The 27,079-nt window shown below is 39.8% G+C and overlaps 1 protein-coding gene across 8 annotated transcripts in view; it reads right to left on the reverse strand.

The window, feature by feature from the left end:
- DOP1A (DOP1 leucine zipper like protein A) overlaps positions 1 to 26,845 on the reverse strand; it is a 124,353-nt gene extending 97,508 nt beyond the window's left edge. For 7 of the 8 annotated variants that reach the window (XM_044924478.2, XM_044924476.2, XM_025294826.3 and 4 more), the window contains exon 1: positions 26,697 to 26,844. The gene's annotated coding sequence lies outside the window, so the exon portion shown is untranslated. Of the gene's footprint in view, positions 1 to 26,696 lie in introns of all 8 variants that reach the window. The other variant, XM_044924477.2, reaches the window with a different exon arrangement.
- Between the last annotated feature and the right edge of the window lie 234 nt (positions 26,846 to 27,079).

The following is a 27,079-nucleotide window of genomic DNA, read 5'->3' on the forward strand; positions in this document are numbered from 1 at the left end:
AGAAAAGAGCCTGATGCTGGGAAATATTGAAGGCAGGAGGAGAAGCGGACGACAGAAGATAAGATGGTTGGATGGCATCACCAATGTGATGGACATGACTTCGAGCAGCCTCTGGGAGATGGTGAAGGACAGGGAAGCCTGGTGTGCTGCAGTCCATGGTATCTCAAAGAGTCAGACATGACTGAGTGACTGAATAACAACAACAACAAAAGTTATCAGAGTACCTGGCATAGAAAATGCTCTAAAAACAAAATTATTACCAATAAAAAACTAAACATAATACTAGGAAGAAAGTATGCTAATTATAAGGATTAATAAACTATAATTAAGCATCAGATATGGCTCTGAAGTTACAGGAAGGAAAATGGGAAATTATTACCAATTATCTCATGAATACATATTAAAACTATCATGGTCAAACATGCTTTGTTTTTTCTTTTTTTACTATTTTATTAAACTACACATATTTCTCACACCTATTAGATGAGTTGTGATGAATGCATACACCCATAAAACCATCATGACAATCAAGATTTCTTACCATAATTAAGATACAGAACATCTCCATCACTCTAAACAAGAAACTAAACATATCCATCACCTCTATCAAATAAGCTTTTGGTTTGAAATTTTTTTAAAAAAATCCATTTTATCTCAATAGATACAATAACAAACTAATATAACTAGGAAACTAGAAAATGTAAAAATAAACACAAGTAAAAACTGTAACTTGTTTTTTTCTTAAAGTGATACAGATAAGTCAAAATAGCATTTATAATCTCTCAGGTGCTGTTAACAAGCAGCTTTTCTGACTTGATCTATAGTCTACTTGACAATTCAGGTGTAACTCTTTCAAACTTATATCTCAAGCTAAGTTGAGGCCAAAATGTCATAAAACATGTTTAGTATAGTGTTTTGTCACTCAAACATAAAAATGAAACAAAGTAGTTGTTTAAAAAATAAAGATATAAGTTTCTCTAGGCAAATTACACCCTTGAAAATGATCAGGTGGTAAGGTTTATGTTTTCACACTTCACAGTGTAAAAAGGTAAAATCTAAGGAATAAATCAAACATTTCAACAGAGCATCTGAATTTAAGAAAAGTTTTGCTTAAATGCTTATAAAAAATGACTAGACATAATTTCAGAGTAACTGCACCAAGATACTTCAGTCAGCTGGTTTGCTTATTACTAGCTGAGCTTCCCCTTCCCTCCTTCGTTTGGCATGAAAGAGAAGAGCAGGCTGAAGTGAGCAAGAACAATTCAGTATTAACCAATTGTAAAGATATACCTTTGGCCACCTGATGCGAAGAGCTGACTCATTTGAAAAGGCCGTGATGCTGGGAAAGATTGAGGGCAGGAGGAGAAGGGGACAACAGAGGATGAGATGGCTGGATGGCATCTCCGACTGAATGGACATGAGTTTGGGTAGGCTCCGGGAGTTAGTGGACAGGAAGGCCTGGCGTGATGAAGTTCACGGGGTCACAAAGAGTTGGACACGACTGAATAGCTTAACTGAACTGAACCTGGGGACTGTGTGTTACCACATCCCAAGGATGTATATGAATATATCATTTAAAGCATCATGCAATGCATAATATCAACAACATAACTGTCTATTATGAAAGAAAAAACACCTAAAAATGTTATGAAGATAATCTTTCCAAACTTTTTTGAGGAAACAAAAAATTATCATTAGTAACTGTTACCATCTAACAGATGACTGTGGCAATTATTGACAAGTTTATTTCATTCTGATCAAAAGTTCCAAATTTTGACGTTGACAGTTTCAGCAAATGATCTTTTGCAAATCATTTATTTAATCAATTTATAAAGCCAGTTACTCCAGAAAATTGGTAAATGTCCCTGGAGGGCTAACAATATGGAGAGAAAAAAAGATCTACTAGGTATTTCACAAATAGGTTAAGATTACCCACTACAGTCCTGATGCCCTGTATTTCTCCCAGTCTGACCTGATCACAAAACTTCAAATAGCACATATTCTGAAACTCCAAACACATAATCAACAATCTCTGCAGTCCCTGCCACCTTCTGGTCTTAATTATATTCTAAAGAAAATACCTTCTAAGCAGCTCAGTCGCTCATTTGTGTCCGATTCTTACAAGCCCATGAACCGCAGCACACCAGGCCTCCTTGTCCATCACCAACTCCCGGAGTCCACCCAAACCCATGTCCATTAGCCGGTGATGCCATCCAACCATCTCAACCTCTGCTGTCCCTTTTCCTCCTGCCCTCAACCTTTCTGAGCATCAGGATCTTTTCAAATGAGTCAGCTCTTCGCATGAGGTGGCCAAAATACTGGAGTTTCAGCTTCAGCATCAGTCCTTCCAATGAACACCCAGGACTGATCTCCTTTAGGATGGACTGGCTGGATCTCTGCAGTCCAAGGGACTTTCAAGAGTCTTCTCCAACATCACAGTTCAAAAGCATCAATTCTTCTGTGCTCAGCTTTCTTCACAGTCCAACTCTCACATCCATACATGACCACAGGAAAAACCATAGCCTTGACTAGATGGACCTTTGTTGATGAAATAATGTCTCTCCTTTTTCATATGCTGTCTAGGTTGGTCATAACATTCCTTCCAAGGAGTAAGCATCTTTTAATTTCATGGCTGCAATCCCGTCTGCAGTGATTTTGGAATACAGAAAAATAAAGTCAGCCACTGTTTCCCCCATCTATTTGCCATGAAGTGATGGGACTGGATGCCATGATCCTAGTTTTCTGAATGTTGAGCTTTAAGCCAACTTTTTCACTTTCCTCTTTCACCTTCATCAAGAGGCTCTTTAGTTCTTCTTCACTTTCTGCCATAAGGGTGGTGTCATCTGCATATCTGAGGTTATTGATATTTCTCCCGGCAATCTTGATTCCAGTTTGTGTTTCTTCCAGCCCAGCGTTTCTCATGATGTACTCTGCATATAAGTTAAATATTCAGGGTGACAATATACAGCCTTGATGTACTCCTTTTCCTATTTGGAACCAGTCTGTTGTTCCATGTCCAGTTCTAACTGTTGCTTCCTGGCCTGTATACAGGTTTCTCAAGAGGCAGGTCAGGTGGTCTGGTATTCACATCTTTTTCAGAACTTTCCACACTTTATTGGGATGCACATGGTCAAAGGCTTTGGCATAGTCAATAAAGCAGAAATAGATGTTTTTCTGGAACTCTCTTGCTTTTTCGATGATCCAGCGGATGCTGGCAATTTGATCTCTGGTTCCTCTGGCTTTTCTAAAACCAGCTTGAACACCTGGAAGTTCTCGGTTCACATACTGCTGAAGCCTGGCTTGGAGAATTTTCAGCATTACTTAACTAGCATGTGAGATGAGTGCAATTGTGTGGTAGTTTGAGCATTCTTTGTCATTGCCTTTCTTTGGGATCGGAATGAAAACTGCCCTTTTCCAGTCCTGTGGCCACTGCTGAGTTTTCCAAATTTGCTGGCATATTGAGTGCAGCACTTTCATAGCATATCTTTCAGGATTTGAAATAGCTCAACTGGAATTCCATCACCTCCACTAGCTTTGTTTGTAGCGATGCTTCCTAAGGTCCACTTGACTTCACATTCCAGGTTGTCTGGCTCTAGGTGAGTGATCACACTATAGTGATTATCTGGGTCATGAAGATCTTTTTTGTACAGTTCTTCTGTGTATTCTTGCCACCTCTTCTTAATATCTTCTGCTTCTGTTAGGTTCCTACCATTTCTGTCCTTTATTGAGCCCATCTTTGCATGAAATGTTCCCTTGGTATCTCTAATTTTCTTGAAGAGATCTCTAGGCTTTCCCATTCTATTGTTTTCCTCTATTTCTTTGCATTGATCGCTGAGGAAGGCTTTCTTATCTCTCCTTGCTATTCTTTGGAACTCTGCATTCAGATGCTTATATCTTTCCTTTTCTCCTTTGTTTTTTGCTTCCCTTCTTTCACAGCTATTTGTAAGGCCTCCTCAGACAGCCATTTTGCTTTTTTGCATTTCTTTTTCTTGCGGATGGTCTTTATTCTTATCTCCTGTACAATGTCATGAACCTCTGTCCATAGTTCATCAGGTACTCTGTCTATCAGATCTAGTCCCTTAAATCTATTTCTCACTTCCACTGTATAGTCATAAGGAAACTGATTTAGGTTATACCTGAATGGTCTAGTGGTTTTCTCCACTTTCTTCAATTTAAGTCTGAATTTGGCAATAAGGAGTTCATGATCTGAGCCACAGTCAGCTCCTGGTCTTGTTTTTGCTAACTGTATAGAGCTTCTGCATCTTTGGCTGCAAAGAATATAATCAATCTAATTTCGGTGTTGACCATCTGGTGATGTCCGTGTGTAGAGTTTTCTCTTGTGTTGTTGGAAGAGGGTGTTTGCTATGACCAGTGCATTCTCTTGGTAAAACTCTATTAGTCTTTGCCCTGCTTCATTCTGTACTCCAAGGCCAAATTTTCCTGTTACTCCAGGTGTTTCTTGACTTCCTACTTTTGCGTTCCAGTCCCCTATAATGAAAAGGACATCTTTTTTGGGTGTTAGTTCTAGAAGGTCTTGTAGGTCTTCATAGAACTATTCAACTTCAGCTTCTTCAGTGTTACTGGTCGGGGCATAGACTTGGATTACTGTGATAATGAATGGTTTACCTTGGAAACGAACAGAGATCATTCTGTCTTTTTTGAGATCACATCCAAGTACTGCATTTTGGACTCTTTTGTTGACTATGATGGCTACTCCATTTCTTCTAAGGGATTCCTGCCCATAGTAGTAGATATAATGGTCATCTGAGTTAAATTCACCCATTCCAGTCTGTCTTAGTTCACTGATTCCTAGAATGTTGATGTTCACTCTTGCCATCTCTTCTTACCTCTTACCACTTTCAATTTGCCCTAACATTCCAGGTTCCTATGCAATATTGCTCTTTACAGGATAGAACCCTGCTTCTTTCACCAGTCACATCCACAAATGGGTGTTGTTTTTGCTTTGGCTTCATTCCTTCATTCTTTCTGGAGTTATTTCTTCACTGATCTCTAGTCGCATATAGGGCTCCTAGCGACCTGGGGAATTCATCTTTCCGTGTCCTGTCTTTTTGCCTTTTCATACTGTTCATGGGGTTCTCAAGGCAAGAATACTGAAGTGGTTTGCTATTCCCTTCCCCAGTGGACCACATTCTGTCAGACCTCTCCACCATGACCCGCCCGTCTTGGATGGCCCCACACGGCATGGCTTAGTTTCACTGAGTTAGACAAGGCTGTGGTCCGTGTGATCAGATTGGCCTGTTGTCTGTGATTGTGGTTTCAGTGTGCCTGCCCTCTGATGCCCTCTCTCAGTGCCTATCATCTTACTTGGGTTTCTCTTACCTTGGACTGAGGTATCTCTTCACGGCTGCTCCAGCAAAGCGCAGCCACTGCTCCTTACCTTGGACGTGGGGTAGCTCCTCTCGGCTGCCACCCCTGTGCTTCACTAAATGGCAGGCATATTTTCATTCATTTAACCATATCTGATCTTTTGAAGTATAGGTGCTTCTTACTATTATTACTGTCCAATTAAGAGATAAATTGAGGCATAGAAATACACATGATACAGTTAACTGCCAGAGCCAGGGATTTACATGCAAGCAATCTGGCTTTAGAGTTCTAACTCAGAACCACTACTCCTCACTCTCATGGAGACTGTTTTCCTTCTTATAGCCAAACCTAACTCAGGGCCATGGAGTGAAGTGTCTTTCTTATTCCCCCTGTTAACACTTACCTGGCAAAATCCCAATCCTGGTTGAGCTCAATTATGCTTGAACCCAAGCAACAGAACATTGGTGGAGAAAACTTACACAACCAAGCTGATCGACTGCACTTTAAATTGAGAAACACCAACCTCAAATGCTCTTCTAATCCATTACATTGCTTTCATAACCTTACTTGCTTGACAACTATTTCATACCTTTTTTTCTCAAAGCTCTAATGCCACCATTTCTCCATCATTGCTAAAGACTGAGCTTCAAAGTAAGAAAACAGAAGAAAAAGGAACGCTCTCATATTCCCTCCAACAAATCTCCAAACCTGTCTCCACTTAAACCCACACTCTCTACTTTCCCTCCTATCCTGGGAACAAGGTACCCTCTTTCTTTTGCTGTGTTCTGGATTCCACCTCCTCTACCTTCTCTACACTTGTCCCTAATTGCTTTATTGGCCTACTCTCCCCACTCAGTACCAGTGTCTCCTTCTCTCCAAGATCATTCTCCATCAGCTATAGATAAGCCCTGGAATCTCTCAGGGTGAAAAAGTAAAATCCTTAGCCTCCCCGTGACCCCTCACAGGCTCTCTGGCTACCAACCCATTTCTCTTTTCTCTATTATTACAAAACTTGTTGAAAAATTTCTCTGTGCTCACTACCTCATTTCCTTATCTTCTATTCACTCATTGGACCACTTAAAAAATGCCTGATGATGCACAACCACTCATATAAAGGTCACTTCTCATGACCACTCATATAAAGATGCATGACCACTCATATAAAGGTCACTTCTCTAGGCCTTCATCTTCATCAACTTTTCAGCAGTATTCAGTACCTTGTTCTTGGCCCTCAAGGTACGCTCTGACTTCTCTAGCCAATCTTTTTCAGTCTATGCTGGCTCCTTTGCTGTACTGAAATTTTATTTTGCTATTATTATTTTTAAATGCTGAAATACCTTAAGGCTCAATCAAGAGCTCTCCTCTTTTCTCTCTCCTGAGTTATCTCCTCTGGCTCTATAGTTTCAAACAGCATTTAAATGGTATAGCCTAAATACATAACTGCCTCTTCTATTATTTCCTCTTCTATTCTTCTAACCGGTTGATGTCAACTCCAGCACATCACTGAATCCTACTTCTATTCTTGAGCTCTATAATCCAACATCCACAGAGAAGTCAGACATCTTTTAAAATTGCATCATTGTAAGAACATCTAAACTCAAACACAGAACACAGCAACAAGTTTTGCACTGCAGAGGATCTTGTATTTGCTATTCTGCATACCTGGCAATTCTTAGGTCAACTCTTTGTGTGCCAAATTCTTGCTATCTCCAAGTAATATCAAACCCTCAGAGAAGCCTTTCTCCATGGCCCACACGTGGCCCACAATTACTCCAGAATATCACATGGTTACCCTCCTAGCACTGATTACCACCTGGAATCGTCCTGCTTGCTAGTTTCCATCTACCCTCCCTCACTGGAATGCAAATGTCACGAGGCCAGGAACCCTACTGGCCTCGTTCACTGCTGTATCAGCAGTCTCATAAAAGTGGCTGATGCAGTAGGCCCTCAAATGCTTTGAAAAAATATATTAATCAGTCAATGTGAACACAGTTCACAAACCATTTTGCTTCATTTCCCTGAGAAAAGCTTTGTAGAAAAGAGCAGAATTACAGTTCTATGTATTTAACCAGTGTAACCAACATGCACCCTTCAAACAGACTATATTCATAACGACTATTACATGCTTTAAAAGACTTAAAAGACTCCTCTAAGAATACTTATAAAAAAACATGCTATATCCCATTATATTTTAAAAATTAGCTCAGTTTAAGCATTTTTTATTAGGCATAACTACTTAATGTGGAAGATGCCATTCTAGCCCTTGTGAAATGAAATCCACTAAATATGATACTCCTACCGGTCTAATCTTTAAAAATTAATTAGGTACCAATCTCTGATTGAAGAAAATTTTGACAAAGAGTCTTACTATACTTTATGCAGGGCTTCCCAAATGGTGCTCAATTCAGTTCAGTCATGTTGACTCTTTGTGGCCCCATGGACTGCAGCACGCCAGGATTCCCTGTCCAACTAGTGGTAAAGAAAACACCTGCCAATGCAGGACACATAAGAGACTCAGGTTCAATCCCTGGGTTGGGAAGTGCCTCTGGAGGAGGGCATGGCAACTCACTCCAGTATTCTTGCCTGAAGAATCCCATGGACTGAGGAGCCTGGCGGGCTACAATCCATAGGGTCACAAAGAGTCAGGACACGACTGAAGCAACTTAGCATGCACACATACTTCATGTGTATATTTAGTTATATTTTTACTTTTGCTTTCAGTAAAAACTGTAAAAATTAAAACTTTAAGATATGAAAAATCCCAGCATCCCATCAAAGTGAAAATCGGCAAATTTGATTTAATTTTGCTTTTTTTTAATAGACGTATACAAAAGTATACTTCTGTTAAAAACATCTTTGAATTCTATAAAAGTGGTATCTTAAGGTTCCTTGGAGCTTTAAATCCTGTGAGTTTTGTGACACATAAGCAGTGTGAAGAAAAGTAACTTAGAAAATAGAAAACTGTGAGCACGTATTACAACTTAAAATGATCCATTCATGAGCAGCTGGGATTCTGTCGCGAGCATCACACTGTACACAGCTGTAACAGTGATGACTAAACATATATCCTTGAGTTACAGATAACCATCCTGCCCCCAAAGCACATCTGGAAATAAACACTGCCCACAGAGTATTCAAGTTGAAGATAATAATAGCAATGGACACTGACTTAGCAGTTAATTACTGCTAATCTGTGGCAGGCACTTCACTAAGCTCTTTTCCATGAATTACCTCATGTAATCTTCACAGCCAATCCATGAGGCATGTATGAACACTGGTGTCTGAGGTTCCACAGAGAGTAAAAGGAGCAAACAGGAAGAACTCTGGCAGGCTGAATCTTGGATCTGGTCCTTAATCACTATCTTTCTGAAATTATTTTTTTAACCATTTTTAAAACTTTATATTTTTTTTAAAATTACGGGATAATTATTTTACAATATTGTGATTTCTGCCAATTTCTGTATGGTTTCTGCCATACAGCAACAAGAACTGGCATTAGGTATACATATGTCCCCCCTCCCATTTCCCTCTCCTCTGAACTACTTTGTAATCACAACTCTTAATTCTTCTGCCTGGCATATCCAACCTCTCTTTTTAAAAAGCCTGTTCAGGCTATCCAGCCCTTCTTGACTCTTTTAACTCCCCCTATTTTTAGATATATTTTCTTTTCCTATTGCAGTTATTTCTTAAAAAAAAAAAAAACTATAATAATGTAATACAATAATAGTACCTCTGTTATTCCTTCTAGACCTTGACTTAAGCACAGGGACTAAAGCTCAACTCTGAATACTCCAATCTAGCTCACTGCTTGATCCTGACAGCGTTTTAGATCAGATCAGTCACTCAGTCGTGTCGGACTCTTTGCGACTCCATGAATCGCAGCACGCCAGGCCTCCCTGTCCATCACCAACTCCCAGAGTTCACTCAGACTCACATCCATCGAGTCAGTGATGCCATCCAGCCATCTCATCCTCTGTCGTCCCCTTCTCCTCCTGCCCCCAATTCCTCCCAGCATCAGACTCTTTTCCAATGAGTCAACTCTTCGCATGAGGTGGCCAAAGTACTGGAGTTTCAGCTTTAGCATCATTCCTTCCAAAGAAATCCCAGGGCTGATCTCCTTCAGAATGGACTGATTGGATCTCCTTGCAGTCCAAGGGACTCTCAGGAGTCTTCTCCAACACCACAATTCAAAAGCATCAATTCTTCGGTGCTCAGCCTTCTTCACAGTCCAACTCTCACATCCATACATGACCACAGGAAAAACCATAGCCTTGACTAGACGAACCTTTGTTGGCAAGGTAATGTCTCTGCTTTTGAATATGCTATCTAGGTTGGTCATAACTTTCCTTCCAGGGAGTAAGCGTCTTTTAATTTCATGGCTGCAATCACCATCTGTAGTGATTTTGGAACCCAGAAAAATAAAGTCTGACACTGTTTCCACTGTTTCACCATCTATTTCCCGTGAAGTGATGGGACCTGGATGCCATGATCTTCATTTTCTGAATGTTGAGCTTTAAGCCAACTTTTTCACTCTCCTTTTTCACTTTCATCAACAGGCTTTTTAGTTCCTCTTCACCTTCTGCCATAAAGGTGGTGTCATCTGCATATCTGAGGTTATTGATATTTCTCCCAGCAATCTTGATTCCAGCTTGTGTTTCTTCCAGTCCAGCGTTTCTCATGATGTACTCTGCATGTAAGTTAAATAAGCAGGGTGACAATATACAGCCTTGATGTACTCCTTTTCCTATTTGGAACCAGTCTGTTGTTCCATGTCCAGTTCTAACTGTTGCTTCCTGACCTGCATACAAATTTCTCAACAGGCAGATCAGGTGGTCTGGTATTTCCATCTCTTTCAGAATTTTCCACAGTTTATTGTGATCCACACAGTCAAAGGCTTTGGCATAGTCAATAAAGCAGAAATAGATGCTTTTCTGGAACTCTCTTGCTTTTTCCATGATCCAGCAGATGTTGGCAATTTGATCTCTGGTTCCTCTGCCTTTTCTAAAACCAGCTTGAACATCAGGAAGTTCACAGTTCACGTATTGCTGAAGCCTGGCTTGGAGAATTTTGAGCATTACTTTACTAGCCTGTGAGATGAATGCAATTGTGCAGTAGTTTGAGCATTCTTTGGCATTCCCTTTCTTTGGGATTGGAATGAAAACTGACCTCAATGAAACTAAGCCATGTCCATGGGGCAACCCAAGATGGGCAGGTCATGGTGGAGAGATCTGACAGAATGTGGTCCACTGGAGAAGGGAATGGCAAACCACTTCAGTATTCTTGCCTTGAGAACCCCATGAACAGTATGACAATGTTTAGGTTAAATTAAACTACAAGGCTAAATGACTATAAATTCTTATATAAAAGGGTTTTGTCTTGGTTGTTATCTATAAAACAGTGATTCTAATTCATTAAATGACTACAATGGAAGAGGAACTATAATACAGTATATGTATATGTATGTACCTATATGTACTATATATACAGCGTATACAACAACTATACACGGTATGTACAATCTACTTGCCTGAGAAAACAATTTCAAAGAAGTAAAAATACACTCTCAATTGGGATTAAATCTTAGAGGTGCTATAGGTTTGAGTTTTGTGTCCAAAACCAGTATAGCTGTGGCTGTCCCCAAGTTAATGATACTCAGGGCTGATGGATTCTGCTGAATCAGAGGTATGTTCTATTTTATAAATTCTATTAATAAAGCACTGAAAGGATGCTTTACAAGACCCAGTAAAGACATTTATTTTGGTTTTCTTTTGGGGAAGGGAGATGTAAGTCCTTTAAGGGCTGTTAAGGAAGGGAACAAAATGCTAGTTCAAAATGCTAGAAAACAAGTATTTCAGAGAAATTTCTCACATTTCCTTGAAACCTGTGGGCATCACTGACAATTGAATTATCTATCCTATTCTAGTTTAGTTATATATTTGTACTAAACATATCTATAAAAAAGAAATGGTTGTGTTGATAATTCAAAACTCAGAATCTCAAACAACCAAATTTTGCTTTGGGGACTTATTGTTTGCTTTTTAAAAAATATACCCTTTTAACATTTAGCATTTGCTAATATTAAAATCTGCTGGATTTCTCTATTGATGGGGATGGGAGAGAGGAAGAAATAGTAATTTTTTAGGTGGCAAGGGTAAGTCAGCCTAGAGTAAATATCAGAATAATACACTTGCCAAGGCAGAAAACATAAGAGATGCAGGTTTGATTCCTGAGTCGGGAAGATCCCCTTGTGGAGGGCATGGAGATCCACTCCAGTATTTCTGTCTGGAGAATCTCATGGATAGAGGAGGCTGGCAGGCTATATAGTCCATAGGGTCACAAAGAGGCAGACAAGGCTGAAGCAACTTAGCATGCACACAAGAAAACATTGCTTCTTTTTTTATATATGAAAACAATAATGATAAATATGAGTAGCTATTCACAGTGATTTAAAAGAAAGATGTGAAACAAGATGCATACCTCAATAATCTTTATAGTATAATTAAATCTATCATACTAAGTTAATCGATTATTTCAAATAAAATTTAATTTTTTAAATTAATAATTTAATAAGAATATTCTCAGCATTAAAAGTTAATGAACAATATGCCAGTAATTAACTTTACAATTCAACTTTAAACTAGATTGGTTTCCATACAAATTAACATAAAAACACTAAACTGTACACACTAAACAAATTTTTCTATAATGTATTTAAACTTACATGAGTATCTGTAAACAAATATTATAGCTCATAAAAAATGATATCATTTTTTTCCCAACTGGAAAAAATCCTATGCAGTAAGGTTTATTTTCCTTTGTGAATTTTATTGAAACTGTTCCAAAAGTATAATCATGAAGAGTAAAACACACACTCATTAAGATGCAAATTTAATATATGCCTGGACTGCAAGGAGATCCTACTAGTCCATTCTAAAGGAGATCAGTCCTGGGTGTTCACTGGAAGAACTGATGGTAAAGCTGAAACTCCAATACTTTGGCCACCTCATGTGAAGAGCTGACTCATTGGAAAAGACTCTGACGCTGGCAGGGATTGGGGGCAGGAGGAGAAGGGGACGACAGAGGATGAGATGGCTGGATGGCATCACCAACTCGATGGACAAGAGTTTGGGTGAACTCCAGGAGTTGGTGATGGACAGGGAGGCCTGGCGTGCTGAGATTCATGGGGTCGCAAAGAGTTGGACATGACTGAGTGAGTGAACTGAACTGATGCATATAAAGGATAGGATCAAAATATTACACAGGCACAAAGGTGCCAACTAATAATTTTACATACAGGGATTTACAAAAAAGCTCTTGTGTTATACACAAACATGCATGTATCTAGGCACATCTGTTTGCTCAAAGCTATGAAAGAATGGTGCTAGATAGTAAGTAGCCTTGCAGGTATTAAATCCCTCAATCGGTAAAGGAAAGAAACTAGAATTAATCTGAAGGATATCAAGATACTTCACAGAGAAAACTGAGGTACTATCTACAGCAGATTTGCCTTGCCTCTACACCTCTTCCAATATTTATTCCCTTTTACGTTTTAAGGTTGAGGTAAAAACAGAACAACAGTATTAATAACATATATGAAAGAACAAAAGCTTGCTGAGGTATTACTACTCTGCAAGAGAATTAACTCTAAATACTTTGGAAAATTCTGAAGCACTAAACAGAATCCAGAGTCAAGATAAGATATTGCTTGATCTTTATTCAGAGTCTCTTCACAAAAATTTCCCTTGTGGCTCAGCTGGTAAAGAATCCCCCTGTGATGTGGAAGAGCTGGGTTTGATCCCTGGATTGGGAAGATACCCTGGAGAAGGGAAAGGCTACCCACTGCAGTATTCTGGACTGTATAGTCTATGGGGTCACAAACAGTCGAACACGACTGAGCAACTTTCACTTTCATTTCACTTACAAAAACTAAGTATCCTCCAAAGCACTGATAAAATTATCAACCGCTATTATTATTACTAGACTCTCCTTACTTTCAGTTTCACTATGTTGAATTTTCTTAGGGTATCACTCCAATACAAGAACCCTGTCAAGCACTGCTATTATTATTCTCTGAACGTCTATTTTTTTTTTTTTTTTAACTTTACTACTGAAGTAAAATGGCATCATCATCTTCCCAATCACACAAGTTCAAGCTTTGGCTTTATTCCCTATCCTTATATTCACATCTATCAACAAATTCAGCTTTTTTTTTTTCTTCAGCTGAAGGGGACTAAGGTAGACATTATCTTTCAGAATGGCCTTTTAACCATGCATGGCTCCTGAATAGTTTTCACCTGGACTATTACAATAACTATTTTTCACCACCTTCAGCTTTCTAAGAGCCAATTATATCACCCAGCAAAACACGGTTTCAGTATATTACTCCCTACTGGAAGCTTAGAAAAATAAGTTTATAAACCATGAAAAGCACTTCAGTCCAGTGCTCACTCAACACGTAGGAAATACTCTTATCACTGCCACAATTGTGACATTCAATCACTTAGAAAGTAAATGCAAGCTCTTACTCATATGACTAAAGTCTTTTCATAAACTAGACCCATTCTTTCAATCTGGTAATTCATATTTCTATTCTAGGTAAGCAAAACCTAGTGACAAGGATTCTTTGCTTGACCAAACTTTGGTCAGGGTTCGGAAGCTTCTCCTAGGCCCATCTGTGCCTGTTCTTGGAAAATGTAGTTTTTGACTGCTATGTCAGTTTAACCAGAATCTCTTTCATCCTCAATAACTGATCACGCTAAATATTGATCAAGATCCTCAACACCAACTGCTGGTCATCCCAGTCAGTCTGCAGCAAGAAGCCTGTTAGCTTGTGTGATTGGAAAGATAATGCTGCTGTTTTACTTCAGTAGTAAAGTTAAAAAAAAAAAAAAAAAGACGTTCAGAGAATAATAATAATAGCAGTGTTTGACTGGGTTCTTGTATTGGAATGATATCCTAAAAAAATTCAACGTAGTGAAACTGAAAGTAATCCCCTCTTACCCCTCATGTTTTCTCTTAAGAGAGGTTTTCCATTCTATGACCTCCAGCTACTCCTCAGCCATAAAGTCCCACGTGCCCACGCTGAGAGTTGAAGCCAATTTCTATCCTTCACTGTAAAATCCTGCTGCCTATGTGCTAAGTCACTACAGTCGTGTCCGACTCTTTATGAGGGTATGGACTGTAGCCCGCCAGGCTCCCCTGTCCAAGGGATTTCCCAGGCAACAACACTGGAGCAGGTTGCCATTTCCTCCTCCAGGGGATCTGCCCGACCCAGGGACAGGACCCCTGTCTATGATGTCTCCAGCATTGCCAGGCAGGTTCTTTATCACTAGTGCCACTTGGGAAGCCCCAAATGTCACTGCAGGTGTCCCTGTATCTATGATGATGACCCTGAATAAGGCTGGCCTTACCATTTTAACAATTATCATTGAATATTTTTTCTTTAACACTAGTCAACTGTTCAAGACTTGCTCCCTCCCACCTTGGTGGTTTTACAATATGATATTTCTTCTCTGGATAGGTCATATGCACCTTTTCATCACCTAAAATTTTTCTATCTAACTATATTCAAAATGCTATGACTACACAATACCTTCTGATCTAACCCTTCTGACCTGGCTCGTTCTTTAATCAACATCATTTGTTGATATCTGGAAACATGGCTTACATTACAGTATAGTATTTAAAAATGCACCTATGCTACATTTCAAAAAGTTCAATGTCATTTTTTCAATTGTGGTAAAAATGCATAAAATTTATCATTTTAACGATTTTTAAGAGTACAGTTCAGTGTTGTTAAGAATATTTGAACTGTGCAATTTATCTCCAAAATTTTTCATCTTGCATAACTGCAACTATAGCAATTAAACAACTTTTCTCTCAAGATCATCTGACCTAGGTTTATTTCGAGGCTTTCTATTCTATTCCACTGGTTTCCAGTCTTATTTATGCCAGTATCACACTGTTTTGATTACTCTAGCTTTGTAATATGTTACCAAGTCTTTTTAAAAAAATTCCTTCTGCCTGAAACACTGAATCACAACTTAACCTGGCTAGTATCTGCTCACTCTTCAGGCCTCAGATTTTACCCTCTCTGGAAAGTCTTCCCTGACCGTTACATCTCTCCAACATTCAAATACACAATTCCTTCCTGTGGACTCCAACTACACACTGTATCTCCTCTATTATAGAACTTACTTTGTTTCACTGTAATTAAACTGTGACTCCCAGGGATGTTAATCCCTTTAATACGGTCTTTACCTATCATTTTAGCTTTTCCATTGCCAGCTCCGAGCAATGCTTGACCTATAGTAAATAATGAATAAATATTAAAAACTGAATGACAGTAGAATATACTCAAGTGGTAAAAAGAATAAGAGTAATTGATTTAGAAAATGTTCCCAAAATATATCAAGTAAATAAATCAAAGTGCAGAATAGATGGTGTTTACAGAACATGCTTGGTTGCAGTCATGTCTGACTCTTTGCGACCCCATGGACTATAGCCTGCTAGGTTCCTCTGTCAATGGGATTCTCCAGGCAAGAATACTGGAGTGGGTTGCCATTTCCTTCTTCAGGGTATCTTCCCAACCCAGGGATCAAACCTGGGTCTTTTATGTCTCCTGAATTGGCAGGCAGGTTCTAAACCACTCGAGTCACCTGGGAAGCACCCTGTTACAAATATACTTAACAGGAAATGCACTCCAGTCCTATTCTGTCATCACTCAAAAACTACCAAGATTTGGTCAGAAGAGAAAAACACATTATAGGCAGAATCTTTACTGCTTGAGCCACCAGGGAAACCTATTTATATAGAATGCTTCAATTTACACACACACACACATAGACCAAAGGGAAATATATATTCAAATAATCTGGATACATTTGACATAGCTTTGAAAGAACATATAAGAAAATAGTAAAGCTGATTATTTCCTGGAGGTCACACAGGAACTTGGGTGGATGGGGGCCAGGGAGAGGAAGACTTTTCACTGTATACCTTTTTAATACTTTTAAAATCATATGATTCATTTCCTCTTTGTGGCATTAAATAAGCTTAATTTTTTAAAAGGTACATGAATGAGTAACATCCCAGAGGAACATCAAAGAGCAGCTATGTAGTATGTGGCATTTTTAACCTCCCCCCCTTCATTTCGTAAGAAATAAGAAAATCAAAACGAACAGACTCAGTATCTTCAGTGTTACATGTGAATCTAGGGTCATTCCATCATTACCAAAGAACCATGGAGACTAAGAATTTTGTTGATAAAGTACTTGCTCTGTTTAGTCATCTTCAAGGAGCATTTTAAGTTAATTTTTGAGTGTTCATTCTAAAAGCACAAGCCATCTAAAAGTAAGCATGTACCACTTATCACTCAGCAATCCGTTCACACACTAGCTTTACAAGACGTGGTAGCCAGCTTCCAACATGGCCCCAACGATCTTCAAGCTCTTGTGTAGTCTCCTCCCACTGCTGGCCTGTATGAACAATAAATAGAACACTGCAGAAGTGAAAAATCAGGCCATAAAAGACACTGAGGCTTCTACCTTGATGTCTCTTGGATCACTTATTCTGGGGCGGGCTGACCTTTATGCCAAGAGGACATTCAAGCAGCCCTGTGGGGAGGCCACCGTGGGGAAGAACTGAGGCTTCCCTTCAACAAGCAAAAAGAACTTCCCAGTATGTGGCTGAACCACTTTGGAAGGCCAATTAAAGCTTTAGATGACTGCAAACCTTTAAATGACTGGTTCTCAAGCCAGAACCTGAAACAAGTCATTCCCTTATCCCTCCTGAGATTTATATTGTTCTTTTAAATCACTACATTTTGAGATAATGTTATGTAGCAACAGAAAACTAAAGTTTATTCTCAAATTAATAAATTCCTTTTTAACATCACAACCTCTATTAACTTAGGACATTTTAAAAAGTAGTTATTAGGTCACATAAAATAGGCAGCCTCAAATTATAGAATCAGGTAGGCTTGGAGAAGGAAATGGCAACCCACTCCAGTGTTCTTGCCTGGAGAATCCCAGGGACGGTGGAGCCTGGTGGGCTCCCGTCTATGGGGTCACACAGTCGGACACAACTGAAGGGACTTAGCAGCAGCAGCAGGCTTGGAGAAAAGTGCTTTGAAAACAGATTTCCAGTAAAATGCCAGTTGCCATTTAAAAAAAATCATGTTGCTAGAACCCCTCATTCAGGCGAACTCTTGACTAAAAACTGGTGGTAAAACTTATGGAACTGTGGTTTACAATATGTAAGTTACTTAAATATTTATTTTTATTCCAAAAATACAGACATTATTTAAAGAAAGTACTATGTTTCATTTTTTTCCTCAGGAGAAAAATATGTCAGGAAACTTTAAAACTTTTTTAAGATTAAAAAAAAATCTCTGTCAGGAGACACACTGTTAACATCATTAAATGGCCTTACCACCCAAGGCAATCTAAGAGCCAATGCATCCCTATCACAATACCAATGGCGTTTTTTACAGAACTAAAGCCAATAATTATAAAGTCTGTATGGAAACACAGAAGACCTTGAATAACCAAAACAGTCTTGGGAAAGAACTGAGCTAGAGGAATCATGCTCCCTGACTTTATACTATACTACAAAGATACAGTCCTCAAAACAGTATGTTACTGGTAAAATAGACACATAGATCAATGGAACAGAACTGAGAGCCCAGAAATAAACCTATGCATCTATAGTCAATTAATCTATAACAAAAGAAGCAATAACATACAATGGAGAAAAGACAATCTTTTCAAGAAGTGGTGCTTGGGAAACTGGACAGCTGTATGGAAAAGAAAAAAAATTAGAACATTCTCTAAACACCATATATAAAAATAAACTCAAAATGGGTTAAAGACCTAAATGTAAGACTAGAAACCATAAAACTCCTAGAGGAGAACCTAGGCAGGACATTCTTTGACATAAACTGTAGAAATATTTTTTTGCATCTGTCTCCTAAAGCAAAAGAAGCAAAAGCAAAAATAAACAAATGGGACCTAATGAAACTGAAAAGCTTTTGCACAGCAAAGGAAACCATCCACAAAATGAAGACAAACTATGGTCTGGGAGAAATTATTTGTAAATGATATGCCTGATAAGGAGTTAATATTCAACACATATCAACAGCTCTTATGACATCAAGAAAAAACAACACAGTTAAAAAATGGGCAGAAGAACTGAACAGACATTTTTCCAAAAAGGAAATGCAGATGGTCGACAGGCACATGAAAAGATGTTCAACACTGCTAATCATCAGGGAAATGAAGGTCAAAACCACAATGAGATAATTACTTCACTCCTGTAAAAATCACTTTCATCAAAAAGAACACAAATAATAAACGCTGGTGAGGATATGGAGAAAAGGGAACCCTTATTCACTGTTGGTGGGAATGTAAATTTGTGAAGCCACTATGGAAAATAGAATGGAGGGTTCTCAAGAAACTAAAAATAGAACTACCATATGACTCAGCAATTCCCCTCCTGAGTATATATCTTCAAGAAACAAACCCACTAATTTAAAAAGATACATGTACCCCAATGTTCATAATAGCATTTACAATTGCCAAGATATGGAAGCAACCTAAGTATCATCAACAGGTGAATGGTTAAAGAAGAAAGAAAAGTGCTATTTGCTCAGTCATGTCTAACTGTTTGTGATCCCATGGACTGTAACCTGACAGATTCGTCTGTCCATGGAATTCACCAGGCAGGAATATTGAAGTGAGTAGCCATTACCTTCTTTAGGGGATCTTTCCCGTCTAGGAATCGAACCCATATCTCCTGCATTATAGACAGACTTTCTACCACCTGAGTCACTAAGAAAGCCCTGGTTAAAGAAGATGTGGTATATATATACACAATGGAGTATTACTCAGCCATAAAAAAAATGAAATTTTGCCATTTGCAGCAACATGGATGGATTTGGAGGGTGTTGGGCTAAGTGAAACAAGTCACAGAAAGACAATACTATATAGCACTCTCATGTGGAATCTATAAAACACAACAAACTAATGAATATAGCAAAAAAGAAGTCAACTCACAGATAACAGAGAACTAATGGTTACCAGTGGGGAGAGGAGGAGGGGAGTGGCAATACAGGCAGGGGCAGGAAATTTAAGAGGTACAAGCTAGTACGTATGCCATAATCAACAAGGATTTATTGTACAATATGTAGAATATATTATTTTAAAATAACTATAAATGGAATATAATTTTTAAAAATTGTGATTCACTACATCATGCACCTGTAACTTATGTAATATTGTACATCAACACTACTTCAATAAAAAAATAGAAATAAATACAAAAAAATTGAGACACATTGTAAGACACAGTAAGCATGTATGAAAAGCCACTGGGTCAAGTGATAGCTCATCATCATGCTGAATATAAGCAAAAAGTCTAACTGCAGACTGGGGTGGCATTTGTGGTATAAAAACATACAAAATTCCATGGAATTCCCTGGCAGTTCAGTGATTAGGACTCTGTACTTCCACTGCAAGGGGCACGGCTTGATCGCTGCGGGGAACTAAGATGCTGCATGCTGTGCAGTGCAGCCAAAAAAATGAATAAATAAAACTAAAAAAACCAAAACTCCAGCCAACTGAAAAATATGATTGATGGCAATAACACATATCTTAAGAGTTTAAGGTAGCTGAGCTGATATTGGAGAAGGAAATGGCAACCCACTCCAGTATTCTTGCCTGGAGAATCCCAGGGACGGGGGAGCCTGGTGGGCTGCCGTCTATGGGGTCTCAAAGAGTCAGACACGACTGAAGCGACTTAGCAGCAGCAGCAGCAGCTGATATTTTATAGTACCTTTCATAATATAACAGCACAAACAAAACCAACTGGAAATGTAAGTGTACAATGGAGTTTACATGTATAATGGAGTTTACGTATATAATGCAAAGGCCCAAGCCTGGTGTGCTTCTGTAGTTTTTCAGACTATAGTCAGCTGTCACTTTTAAATGATAAGTTTATCTGCACTGCTTCTATTACGCTGCTTAATTTTATAGTATAGACACAGAAAAGAAACTTCCTGCTGGGGTGAAGGCTCTTTTATGAAATAAAAATATTCATCCAAAGTGCTCTTATCTTATTTTCAAATTGACGTTGTACCCCAGAACTTTCGATTAACAGTAATCTGACCCCTGACTGAGCACCAACTTATTGTTCTGATAAACCAAGTATCACCAGCCAGGTAAATTAGTTTTTGGAAAACAGTAGTACCAAACTAAATAAGTCTATTCACCTGAATTCGTTGCTCATGAACACAAAATACTGGCAACTTAGACACTGAGTGCATCATACACATCTATGCCGGTAAATAACCTCAACTACACAGTGTATTCTATAGAACAAAAGTAGGGAATTCATTTTCTTGCCTCTTCATGTAAAACTCCATAAAAGAGGAGACTTTCTCATTACCTCAGAAGAAAAGAGGCTGGAAATGTCTTCTGCAAGATGGAAATATAAAGCTACAGCTCAAACAAGAAAACTGACAACAGAAAGAAGCAGAGGAGACAGCAGACTCTTACAAGTTTATTATCTTTTCTTACAGGAGTTTTGCCAGATAAACACATTATTAACATTTCATCACTCCTCAATCAACAGTCATCAGTTCGTCGTATAAAACGCTTTTGTGGTGGTGGTGTTTAGTTGCTAAGTTGTGTCCAGCTCTTTTGAGACCCCATGGACTGTAGCCTACCAGTCCCTCTGTTTGTGGGATTTCCCAGGCACAAATACTGGAGTGGGTTGCCATTTTCTTCTCCAGGGGATCTCCTGAACCAGGGTAGAACCCATGTTTCCTGTATTAGCAGGCAGATTCTTTACCACTGAGCTACTAGGGAGGCACCATAAAGGGCTTTAACTGGTTTTAAATTGAGATTTATCTCTCTGTATTCAAAGGTTTATCCTAAAGCTAATGTACCATATTAACAAAAACGTATTTTATTTATAAAATTAACATTACTAACATAAAGACATTTTTGAAGAAAACTGACATCTAATTCAAGTATGATCACGATTGACTTTAAAAACACAATATGAAGACAAAACTAACTGCACCTTTTAACTTCCAATTGAGGCTTTATTTCCCAATTCTTTTACCAATAAAATTCTAAGGGATTCTCAGGCCCTGATTAATCCAGTATCTCCTCAATTTTTCCCACCAGTCAGAAGGGAGAAGATTTTATGGTGCCCAAGGACAGGGTTAAGTGACACTGAATCAGGTGAGGAAGTCATTCTCCCTTCCTTCCTTTTTCAGCTCTTCTGACTATTTCAGGATGTCTCAGATACCTGTTTTTTATTTATGGTGGTTACTTCAAGTTTCCTTTAAAAATTATGTTAATAATTCCACTGATAAATATGAAATAAGTATACAGAAAGTATTCACTGGAAGGAATGATGCTGAAGCTCCAATACTCTGGCCTCTTGATGCGAACAACTGACTCATTGGAAAAGACCCTGATGCTGGGAAAGACTGAAGGCGAAAGGAGAAGGGTGTGGCAGAGGATGAGATGGTTAGTAGCCATCACTGACTCAACAGACATGAATTTGAGCAAACTCCAGGAGATAGTGGAGGACAAAGAAGCCTGGCGTGCTGCCGTCCATGGGGTCACAGAGTCAGACAGACTTAACGACTGAACAACACAACAAATACAGGATGTATACAGACATGGGTCAAAAGTTTGAAGATGATATAAGAATGATTTAAACAAGTTTAAGAAATACTGCACTTATCCATTTGGTCAACAAATATAAGTGCTTACCATGAGCATGCCATTGGTTTTGCCATCATGAAGGATAGAAAAAAATGTTCAAAGAAATGTAAATCTGAAAGCCAGAAAGAAGGTAAAAAAGATTCACAAAGTGGCGCTTGAGCTAGAACTTAATAGTTATGATTTACACATGTAGAAACAGGGAGAAATTCAAAGAGAACAAAGACATAACAATACAGGCCTGAGTAGTGGGTGACATGTTCCAAATCTTGATTGTGGTGGTCGTTAGACAAGTGTGTATGTAATGTACACATAAAATGAATGCACATTATTACATGTAAATTTTTCCTTGGTAAGAGTGATACCGTATCTTTGACCTGTGCAATGAACAGTCATTGAGGCTTCAGGCTTGGATATCTTGGGGAAGGGGAGGTAAACACAATACAAGAAGGGAAATCCCAATTTGGAGAAGGGGATCAAAAGTACTCACTTGCATATAATACATTTTCAATAAAAGCTGTACACAAAAATAGCAGTCCATACTTCAACAGTATGTGAACCGAGAACTTGCAGATGTAAAGGCTGGATTTAGAAAAGGCAGAAGAACCAGAGATCAAATTGCCAACATCTGCTGGATCACAGAAAAAGCAAGAGAATTCCACAAAAACATCTGCTTCATTGACTACTAAAGCTTCTGACTGTGTGGATCACAACAAACTGTGGAAAATTCTTAAAGAGATGGGAATACCAGACCGCCTGACCAACCTCCTGAGAAATCTGTATGCAGGTCAAGAAGCAACAGTCAGAACCGGATATGGAACAACAGACTGGTTCCAAATTGGGAAAGGAATACGTCAAGGCTGTATTTTGTCACCCTGCTTATTTAATTTACATGCAGAGTACATCATGGGAAATGCTGGGCTGGATGAATCACAAGCTGGATCAAGATTGTGGGGAGAAATATCAATAACCTGAGATAAGCAGATGACACCATCCTAATGGCAGAAAGCGAAGAGGAACTAAAAATAAAAAGCCTTTTGACGAAGGTAAAAGAGGAAAAGTGCAAAAGCTGGCTTAAAACTCAACATTCAAAATACTAATATTAAGGCATCTGGTCCCATCACTTCATGGCAAACAGATGGGGAAAAAGTGGAAACAGTGACAGACTTTATTTTCTTGGTCTCTAAAATCACTGTGGACAGTGACTGCAGCCACGAAATTAAAAGATGCTTGCTCCTTGAAAGAGTATCTATGACAAATCTAGATAATGCATTAAAAAGCGGAGACTTCACTTTGCCAAAAAAGGCCCGCCTAGTCAAAGCTATGGTTTTTCCAGTAGTCATGTATGGATGTGAGAGTTGGACCAGAGAAGGCTGAATGCTGAAGAACTGAAGCTTTCAAACTATGGTGCTAGAGAAGACTCTTGAGCCCCTTGGACTGCAAGGAGATCAAACCAGTCAATTGTAAAGGAAATCAGTCCTGAATATTCATTGGAAGGACTGATGCTGAAGCTGAAGCTCCAATACTTTGGCCACCTGATGCGAAGAGCTGATTCACTGGAAAAGATCCTGATGCTGGGAAAGATTGAGGGCAGGAAAAGAAGGGGGCAACAGAGGATGAGATGGTTGGATGGCATCAATGACTCAATGGACATGAGTTTGAGCAAAGTCTGGGACATACTGAAGGACAGGGAAGCCTGTTGTGCCACAATGCAGTCCTTGGGGTCACAAAGAGTCAGACTTGACTGAGTGAGTGAACTACTACTTCTACTTAAGAGTTTCTTCTCAGAAAGAGAACTTACAAAAATTATGGCCTGCCTATTAAAAATAAATGCACTGTGCCTCATCCCCTCAAACAAAAGAGCACATTAACATATAAACAGTACTCACCCCTAACAAACAAAGAACAGACAGAAGCAGCCATACTAGTTGTGTGCTACTGATACCTGACAGAAATTTGCAAAATAATTGGAGATTGTATTCAACACTTACATCTTGTTCCTAAGCAATTTAGAAATAACTGCCTTAGACTTTACATTGTAACCTTTAACTTTTTCCAGAGATCTAGCTCTTAAAATTATTTAGTTATTAAGTACATTTCACGTGGTTTTTGTCACATTTCATAGTTTTTAAGAATACATGACTAGAAAGGGTAATCATAGTAAAAACAATGCCATTATCAACGTCTTTACTTGTCAAAACTTTATAATGCCACTTTTAATAAGATCAATAACTTAACCATAAAATCAAATTCCAAAATGAGGTAATTATAGTTATAGAGAAGCATCAAGAGGCCAGAAAAAAGAAGATGCCCTTCTGTCATAAATTAATGCATTAAAGCTCACAGTAACCCATGTGAATCCTTGTTACAGTACTAAGGCAAATAGAAGCCTTTTGGTCTAGTGAGTTGGCATTTGATCTTCATGCTCAAGCAAGCTTAAGCTGAAGGCCACAGAAGCATATAATGTAGGAAATTTTAGAGATGAAAGGGGAGTCTGCTCAACTACAGTAATTTTCAAATGGGTATTCTATGTAATTATACTCCAGGAGATGTTAACATGTTGGCCACGACAAAATTCGCTCTCTGGCCACGTAAGTTTGAGAAATGCTTTGATAACCTTTCCCTGGAAGCTTCCACTCTAGAAGTTTATGTGTGTATTAGTACAGTAGGGCTAGAAGTCTTGTGGTTAAAAGCAAATGAAAAGTTAAGCCTGATCTAAACCAATGTTCTTCCATACTGAGCTTGCCTGATAAGAATAAGGTAAAGAATCTGCCTGTGATGCAGAAGAACCAGGTTTGATCCGTAGACTGGGAAGATCCTCTGGAGGAGAGCATGGCAACCCACTCCAGTATTCTTGCCTGGAGAATCCCTAAGAACAGAGGAGCCTGGCGGGCTACAGTCCAAGGGGTTGCAAAGATTCGGACACGACTGAGCAACTAAGCACAGGACATGCACGCTCCAGTATTATTTGCTACAGAACTCTGTTTGGAGGCAGTAAGAGCGTTAATGGATTCAGACGAGAGTTCAGGGAAAACAGTTTGGAAAACTCTGATTCTATGAAATTCTCTTAGATGACAAAACTGAGGCCTATATAGATAACACCCGGTCAGCAGAACAAAGGTCTTGAATGAAATCTCTCCTTTCCAGGCCACAGAGTTCTTTCCCGTAGTTTAACTACTAAATAGGACTTCTTTGACTGCATATACTCAAACATTTAATTCTGTCTGCCTGCAATGTGGGAGACCAGGGTTCGATCCCTCGGTCGAGGAAGATCCGTGGAGAAGGAACTGGCACCCCACTCCAGTCCTCTTGCCTGGAAAATTCCATGGACTGAGGAGCCTGATAGGCTACAGTCCATGGGGTCGCAAAGAGTCGGACACCACTGAGCGACTTCACTTTCACTTTATATTTACATTTTGGTTACGCTATTACATTTCCAGGTTTGTGTATTAAGTTAGATATTTTTACTTCTTACAGTCTAGTCTCTGGTTCCTAATAATCAGGGTCACCCGGAGATCTGCTATTGTCTACTAAATTCTGGGGAATGATTTAGTTCTGAGCAGCTGAAAGTAATCATTTTAAAAGAAAGCATTGGTACTACAACTGGTTTTAATTTACTCTAGTTGTAACTTCTGTCAGCTCAAGGAAATCGCCGTTGTTTATCAGGTGAAGAGTCAGCACATAAAACTGACATGTAATCCACAGTAAAACACGAGACATAATGTCTACATCAAGACAGCCAACAACATCAAAACTGAGGGATCTTTGTCCTTCTACAGTTCAGGGCTTACTTGTCAGGCAAAAACTTAAGTTTCCTATCTTTTTTGTATTTATTTTAAAAAATGTTTTGACTGCTTTAGTCTCCAGATTTTTCCCATCTTTCTTTCTCAAACCCTACAGAACTCTGTAAGTGTAGGAATAACCAAAACATAATGTACTTGGCTTTAAAAGAGTAGTTGTGTGTTACTCCCCTTCCCTCCCCTGGGTAGGCGAGAATGAAGGAAAACTAACAAGTGACGATTGTTATGGTGCAACTTTAAAAGGCTTGAGAATCAAAGGTGATGCCTGTTAACAACTTCCTTATGACTAATGTGACTTCCTCTAATAAACTTGTACACTCCTTTCCAGCCCCCAACCCCCACCCCCTATATGGACTATTAACCAGGGCGGGCATTCTCGTCTCTTCAGTCATGAACCCCCCCAAATGCAAGAGACAGTACGATGATGCCTCGATTCCAACAAAGAAGTGAGTCCGCGCGATCTGCTCACACAGGTGCGACCGCCGCCCCAACCCCGCGTACCGCGCGCCCCCTGCGCAGGAGGCTCGGCCCGACCACCCGACGCCCCGGCTCCGCCTCCGGCCCCCGGGGCCCCGGGCCGCCCTCGCGCCGCCGCCGCCGCCGCCCGGCCCCGGCCCGCCAGTCCCGCCTTCATAGAAACCACAGGGCGGGCGGCCGGCGGGTTTCGCGGCTTCCAGGCGGGGCTCAGGCGGCAACACCCCCGAGGCTACCGCAGGCGGACCCATCGGGCGTCCCAGCGGCTCAGGGACTAGCCGGGCTGGGGAGGCCGCTCCTAGCCGGAGGCCGCGGCCTCGCAGCCGCGCTGGGGGAGGCGGGGCGGGGACACTGTTACCTGCCGGGGGCTCGGCCGCTCCTGCCGGCGCCGCTCTCCTGGCAACCGCGGCAGCGACACGGAGGTCGGGAGCCGGACGGCCTAGTGACAGCTCCCAGTGTGCACCGCGCCCGCGCCCACGCCGGCGTCGACGTCCGCGGCCCTCCATCCCCGCCCCCGGTCCGTTCCTCGCCTCCTGGCGCTCGCTGTCGCCGCAGCGCCCTCAAGCGGACTATCGCCGAAGCGGCCCATCGTCACCAATGAACGGAGTAGACCTGTAGCCGGTGTTTTCCATTCGCCGGTGCCAGCCTCATCAGGATGGATGAAGAGATGGAAGGGATGCTAGGAGTTGAAAATAACTTTTAAATATTCTTCAAGCAACGATTTAAGTGTTTATTTAAATT

This window comes from Bubalus bubalis, chromosome 10 (assembly GCF_019923935.1).
Source record: "Bubalus bubalis isolate 160015118507 breed Murrah chromosome 10, NDDB_SH_1, whole genome shotgun sequence".
NCBI lineage: Eukaryota > Metazoa > Chordata > Mammalia > Artiodactyla > Bovidae > Bubalus > Bubalus bubalis.